Raw genomic sequence first — 7,500 nt, forward strand, 5'->3', positions numbered from 1 at the left:
GAACAACTTTCGATTTGTTTTTTAACACAATTTTCAACGCTAAAGAACGTTTTTATTTCAGAGCGTGACCAAAATCATGACACAAAGAAAGAGCAAGCGCAGTCTATAACTTTCTCGCAATGTGATTGGTTTATTTCCCAAAATAAGCGTTCCTGATTGGCTATTGCATTGCGTGACAAATTGACGTCTAAACTCTTATCGCCAACGGGAAATTAGCCAATCAGATTGCGAGATTACAAGCAATTCTTTCTTTAAATCTTTAATCTTTAATCATTATTTATACACGGTAAAAATTCATCAGGTAAAATAAATTACAATAAAATGTCTAAGATTCTAAAACTAAAATTATAAAATTGTAATCCTAATATTATATTAACTTACAACAATATTCCAAAGAAATTTTGTGGTAAAAATGCTTGTTGAAAACTGTTGTCAAGGTTAAGACATTGAAATAGGCGGAGCTCTGCGCACCCTCGCAGCCTTCTTCAGATTGTGGGATTCTCGCGGAAGTAAACGTAACCGCATTTTTACTATCTTTTCGGCAGAAAGGGCGCTCCAACCTTTCTCGGCATTGAAACAAATCAAATTCTCCAGAAATGGTTTAACAGTATTTTTTTAAATAACTCACTGGTGAGGTTATATAAACAAAATATGCATGTATGGAAATTCAAGATCCTTACAGACATTATTAATTCATGAAGGAAAAGGAATGAAATGTTTTATTATTCGATGTCTGTAGCTCACTCGGGGGGTTGCGAGAATTATAAAAGTTAATAAATAAAGGTTATGAAAGTTATGCAAACCTGAGACGCAGTCGTGGGTTGGTGTTATCGTCTCGAATTCTCCCACCATCCATCGTGGTTGAGATCAGGCTATGCAAACACGGAAAGGGTGTTCTATTCCTTCATTGTACCTTAATTGTAAACACTAGGCCCCAGTTGTTCAAACGATGGATAGCGCTATTCACCGGATAAATCACTATAAAGTGGATAAGTATTACCGCAACCAATTGCGCTATCCAATGGATAGTGATTTATCTGGTGGATAGCGCTATCCACCTATTGAACAACTGGGGCCAGTACTTAGGAAGGTATTTGTCGTTAGTAGCTTAGATGAGTGCACGAGTGAACTTTTATTAATTCAGATAAACCCATACTGAGCGACAAAAAAACAGGCAAAAGTGCGAATTGAGTTTTTTGGAGGCGGTGGTTGTCCTGTGGTTACGGCATCAGATTCAGATGCGATTGCACCGAATTCAAATCCTGCTGTCTTCACTGGTTGGATGAATATATGTCTTTAGTGATCCAACCTCAAATCTAAAGCGCTTTGGATATTGGCAGCTGGTTTCATTCTGCTAGTTGTGGTTTTTAATTATGTTTAGGTTCACTCCCTTATAAATATAGCACGCGCATTTGCATTTTCATCATCATCTTGTCCTTTTCCCTCTGAGGGAAATAGGGCCCTGCGTTCTCTGTCTCCAAGCTTCTCCGTCTTTCGCACAACTACCGGCCTCTGCCAAACCTTTTGAACCCAAGTTCACCTCGTTCTTTCTCTGCCGTTCTTCGCCATGTCTCCTTCGGCCTACCTCTCCTACGTCTTCCTTCTGGGGGACATGTTAAGGCTATCCTCGTGTTCTCATTTACCCTTTTCCTCATCACATTCCCAATCAGTTTCCAGCGTCTCCGTTTTATCTGCTGAGTGATCTCTTCCATTTTACTTTTACCATAAATGGTTCGGGCAAAGGAAGAAAGAAACCGAAGGTGCTTTATAACTAATTGACGAGGAAAATTCATCATGACTACAAATTGTACTTCGCAGGAAGTCGGTGGTAAGAGATTCGTTAATAACTTGGAGAAAATCTCAACTGAGAATTGAACGAATCAAACCAAAAATACCCCAAGCACTCTGACCCTACTTTGCTTAGTAATGATTTTGGGAGATTCTTTATACAAAAGATCGATGTCATTCGCTCAAAGCTGGATAGAATTGACTCCTCATTGAATCACCCTCACCATTCGATCAGAAGTAGCATTCAAGAGTCTTCGTTAGCTGGCACACCCTTCAATAACTTCCAGCCAATGTCGTCAGAAGGTATCAAAAAGCTGGTGCTGAATGCCCCAAACAAGACCTGCGACAATGACCCCATACCTACCAAGATTGTTAAAGACTGTATTAACGAACTCCTACCGACCATTTCCAACATGGTTAATCTTTCGCTCAGTAGTGGTCACTTTCCGGACATTTGGAAAGAGGTCTTAGTGAGACCAAAGTTAAAGAACGCCAACATGGATCTGATAAAGAAAAATTACCGGCCCGTCAGCAACCTTACTTTCCTTTCAAAAATCACTGAAAAGGCAGCTGCACTACAAATCTCCGATCACGTGTCGTCCAATCAGATGTTTCCGGAATTTCAATCAGCCTACAGAAAAAATCACAGTACGGAAACTGCCTTACTGCGCATGCGCAACGACATACTCGTCAACATGAACAAACAACAAGTCACATTATTAGTGTTCCTAGATTTAAGCGCTGCTTTCGACACAGTAGACCATGACATATTACTGCGGCGCCTGGAATACAAATTTGGAATTAAAGATCAAGCAGTAACGTGGTTCAAATCCTATCTGTCGAATAGATCTCAGCGTATTGTAATCGGCAATGCAAAGTCGAACAGTTTTGATTTAAAGTTTGGTGTGCCACAGGGCTCCTGTCTCGGCCCAATGCTGTTCTCCCTTTACACCAGTGAGCTATTTGATGTGATTAGCCAGCACCTCCCAACAGCGCACAGTTATGCTGATGATACTGGTATCTATCTGGCTTTCAATCCAAATGATGATTCCAATCAAGACGCCGCCATTGCAGCAATGGAAGCGTGCCTCTGTGACATCCGTAACTGGATGATCAATGATAAACTCATGATCAACGATTCCAAGACAGAGTTGATGCTCATTGGGACGAAAGCGCAGCTACAGAAAACTAAACGCGCTACTCTAACTATCGGCGAATCCATCATCTCTCCGAGCACGGAACCCCTTAGAAACTTAGGGGCCTGGTTTGACTGCAATTTCAACCTGAACTTCAACATAACCAAAGCGTGTAGGAGTGCTTTTTTTCATCTTCACAACATTAGACGCGTCAGAAAATATCTAAGTATAGAATCTGCCCATAAATTAATCCACGCTTTCATCACAAGCAGATTGGACTATTGTAATTCACTTTTATACGGACTACCCTACTGCACTCTCAGTAAACTGCAGCGTGTTCAAAACGCAGCTGCAAGAGTCCTATATCTAGCACCACGGTATTGCCATATCACACCTATACTATACAAATTACACTGGCTACCTGTAACGTTTAGAATAGATTATAAGATTATTATAATCACTCACAAAGCAATCCATGGTACAGCTCCTAATTATTTATCATCTCTCGTAAATTGTAAGCCTAACTCTTCCTACAGCCTCAGATCAAATAACAAATATCTGCTTTCAAATCCAGATTTCAGGACTCTCCCTACTCTTGGCGATCGAGCCTTTGTGGGCGCCGCACCAAAACTGTGGAATAATCTTCCGTTAGATCTTAGATGCACTTCCGATTTTAGAGTTTTTAAACGTAATTTGAAGACTCATCTTTTTAAAAAAGCTTTTTCTGATATAGTATTGTAATTTATAGACTAGATAATTATTCATTCGTGTAATTTTTTGACTATATAGTGTTATATATTGTTCTTTTATTGTAAGGCGCATTTGAAAACTGTATAGTTGAATTTGCGCGGTATAAATAAATTTTATTTTATATTTTTATATTATATTACTGGCCAGCCTGTTGAATATGTTACCAGAATTTTCAAAACGATCGTCAATAATCGAAATGCTTACCCGGAAGGAAAAGAATTCTTTTTCATTATCAGAAGGGAACTGCAGAGGACCAAACAATCTCCTTTAAACTGAAGGCTAACCCGATCCCGAAAAAGCTTTTCGCCAAGGACATCAAATGTGCCTTCAAAAATAACTTGAAGCTTTTCAGGTGTGAAGATAGATAGGACTATTATCCGAGATGCCTATGATGCTTTTACTGTTTGAGATTGTGCGCCGATTGGTAAAGGATGACCAGGTTCCAGGCATAATTGGAGAAAAAAAGGCCCTTGATAACCTATCAATTAGCGGTGCGATTGCAAAGATAGTGAATTTAATAAAAGCGCGAACTCGCACGTCCGAAGAGGTTTTTATTCGACGTCAGGAGAGGGAGAATTCGAGGGAGAATTTTTGCTTCTTCTCGGGTTCTGCTGAAGAGAACAGACGAGCAATAGACAGGATGAGCATCACCGATGCAGAGATCAAAAGAATGTTTGAAGGCGGAGGAAGAGAAGAAAGTCTGACTAGAGATATGAACATAAGTCATTGTGTTGCTTAAAAGGAACCTAAGCTTCAATAAAAACCACTGAACAAAGATTGAACGAATACATAATGAGAGTAGAGTAAAAAAAAAACGAAACAATGAAACGAATGACAAACTGAGTTAAAATTTTAAAACTTTACCGTAAAGCGGTTTTTGTAGGGCACACCTTTTCGTTTCATAGATGATAGAAATATACTTGCCATGTGATATATCGACTAAATCGATACAGAGATACGCTAACTTGAAAGCAAATAACGCTCCATAAGCAGAGTAAGGTTACGTTTTTTAGAAAATTGTATAGTTCACCTTTTTAAACGGTGAGAAACCTAGTTTTGAGAAAAGAACCGACTTGATAAAAGAAATTACAACATAGAACATTTTGGGATAGACCAATGATTGTGGGTTGTCATAATACGGTTAAGGCCGGGACACACCACGCGATAAGTCGCTGCAACACGTCGCGGGGACAAGTCGCCGCAACAATTCGTCTTGTGTGACACGGTTAATTTCATGAAAATCATTGTCGCTGCGGCTGAATTTTGTCGCCGCGATCAGTCGCACGAATTCAAACCAGTTTGAATTCGTGCGACTTATCGCAGCGACAAAATTAGCGAAAGCATCGTTGTCGCATCGTGTGTACACTTCCGGCAACAAGTCGCTGCCACAAAATATAAATGAACCAATGAGAGAGCGTCATATGGTCAGCCATATTGAATTAGAAAGCTGGTTCACATACCCCCTCATACGAGATCACTGCGTGTGCTCCGAACAGGCGTCGTGTCGCAGCGACTTGTTTTGCAAGTAGTACACATGGAGCAACTGGTCGCAGAGACATGTCACTGCGACTTGTCACCTACTCTCATTAGCCTGCAAATAAAGCGCTTGCCGGCAAAGGGGATGATAAGTTGAGCTACAAAAAGAGGAAGGCTAGGGAAAGGGAGGGCAATGCGTCTCCGACGATACTTCTCAAAGGTTATTTTCCCCCTCGTCTTTGCGAAACTCTACATATCGCGTTTATCTTATTTAATTTTTCTTTTGTTTAATTTCGCCTTGATCCTTGGCCTTGAAAGAAAGTCGTATTCTTTTAAAGGGAACCTCATACAGGGAAAATGTTTACAATCAAATTTGAAACTTTTTAATGAACACCTTTGTATCCGAAAAAATCGCTTACTTTTGTTTTCAATTTTCCTGGGCGCCTCCATTTTGAATAATTGTTACTTCATTTGGTTGCCCATAACAACATCTCACGTCATAATTGCTCGAGATTTAACTGATGTGAAAATGAGCGACTGTAAAACGCTTTTTTTTTCTGATAGAAACATTGTTTTCAAAAGTTCTAAAACAAACATGATTGCAAAAACTACTTACCCCGGTGTTATGTTATCGTTAAGAAGGAGTAAAAGTCCCCTTTTTTGGCTCTTCCTAATTTAAAATAAAAACGACAACAACATTTATCCACTTCACGCAACTCGATGTTTGTTGAAAACTGTGGTCTCTGAGCTGCACTTCGTTTAAATTAGCGGCGCTGTTTGCACCCTGGCTTATTCGGATAGCAGAATTTTCAGAGACTGAAGTAAACCACATATTGTAGCTCGTCGAGAACCTCGTCTCGGCAGCTGAAAGTTCTCATCTCTGGCATGTGACGCTCTTGATATGTATACTGTGTCTACCACTGGAAGCCATTAAGTCAAATATGACTCTTACAGAGGCTAACTTCCAGTTTTATTAGATGGAGTTTCATGCAAGAGTTATCGTGCTCTAGTGGTTAGAGCGCTTTCCTTTAGATCCGGAGACCCAAGTTCAATATCCGCTCTGATCACTCGTCGAATTTGGTCCGGGTAGTCCCTGATTTAACTTCTCGGCTGCACTTGTAAATAGCCAATCGGTTTGCCTCCGGCCAGCTAGGAAATTTAAAAAGTTGTTGATCAGTTTTGTTATGTTTCATCGTCCTTGAAACGGACGCAAATACCTCTGCTGTTTTTGAGCTCTCGAGTAAAGCCCCGGCTTTAGTGTTTATATTATGTTCAAGGGCTGGCTACACATTCTCACTTTCTTTTCACCAAGACAGGCATGCGCATGTGACAATAGAGTCTCCAATTTCCGAGAGACTAGTTTAGGAAACCAATATGGCGGCCGTCAAGTCATGCAAAAGTAATTAAGAACAAAAATGAAAGTTAACGAGGTGGACAATCAGACATAGCTTGATGCAACTCTGGTTTGTAGAATTACGAATGTCGCTTAAAAAAAATACAATTTTAGGACCTGAGGGTTTCGACATTCCTGTCATTGTGATGCGTCTATTTTTCTTACTGCTGGATACATCCAGCAGTTGGATGGAAGTTAAGTCAAAAGAAAGAAGAGCGCCCTAGCCATGCACATGTAACTTCAACTACTTCAACAACTCTGTAACAAAATAACTCCACTTTGTGATGTCGGCCATCAAGAATCGACAAGATAAAAGTAAGACTCCAGAAAGAACGTCCGCGGCACAGTCGCTAACGAATGATGACGTGACACCGGGAAGATCTGCGGAGGCGAAGCAAGATGGCGTTTTAACTGTCTAAACACTGATGGATGTATTCGACAATAACTTGCTGCCAAAAATTCGTAACGAGATTAAGGAAATTCGAAATGAGCTTAAATTTGAAATTGAAGGCTTGGATTCAGTGATGCAAAACTTCCAGATTTTTACTAAGATTCCGTGACACTGCCCCTTTAAGTGCTCACTTTAAGAATGGGGTGCGGCCATAAATAGTAATAATAATATCTGGCTGGTTAATCGCCATTTTTTCCCAGTCAGAGACTGAATTGCTAAGGGTGCAGCTCAACGAGGTCGGACCGAAGGAGCTGTGCGCCTAGCCAGGCGCACAGCCCCTGAACACTACCCATGCGTGACTTCGCAGCACAGCACCACAGCCAGATGGAGTAAGCGGGGAGTCACTTTTACAGAGGGAGGAAAACCGGAGTACCCGGGAAAAAACCCTCAGAGTAGGATTGAGTTCGCCTGAAACTAAGCCCACAGACGCAACTTAGGATGCGATCGCGGGGCCTCAGAGATGATAGGCGCGAGCGTTACCATGCACAGAGCCATCCTTACTCCGG

At 40.8% G+C, this 7,500-nt stretch overlaps 1 protein-coding gene across 1 annotated transcript in view; it reads left to right on the forward strand.

The window, feature by feature from the left end:
* LOC138024338 (protein sidekick homolog) overlaps positions 1-7,500 on the forward strand; it is a 63,543-nt gene that overhangs the window by 39,390 nt on the left and 16,653 nt on the right. The window lies entirely within an intron of this gene.

The sequence above is a fragment of the Montipora capricornis genome, chromosome 11, assembly GCF_036669925.1.
Source record: "Montipora capricornis isolate CH-2021 chromosome 11, ASM3666992v2, whole genome shotgun sequence".
In the NCBI taxonomy this organism is placed as follows: domain Eukaryota; kingdom Metazoa; phylum Cnidaria; class Anthozoa; order Scleractinia; family Acroporidae; genus Montipora; species Montipora capricornis.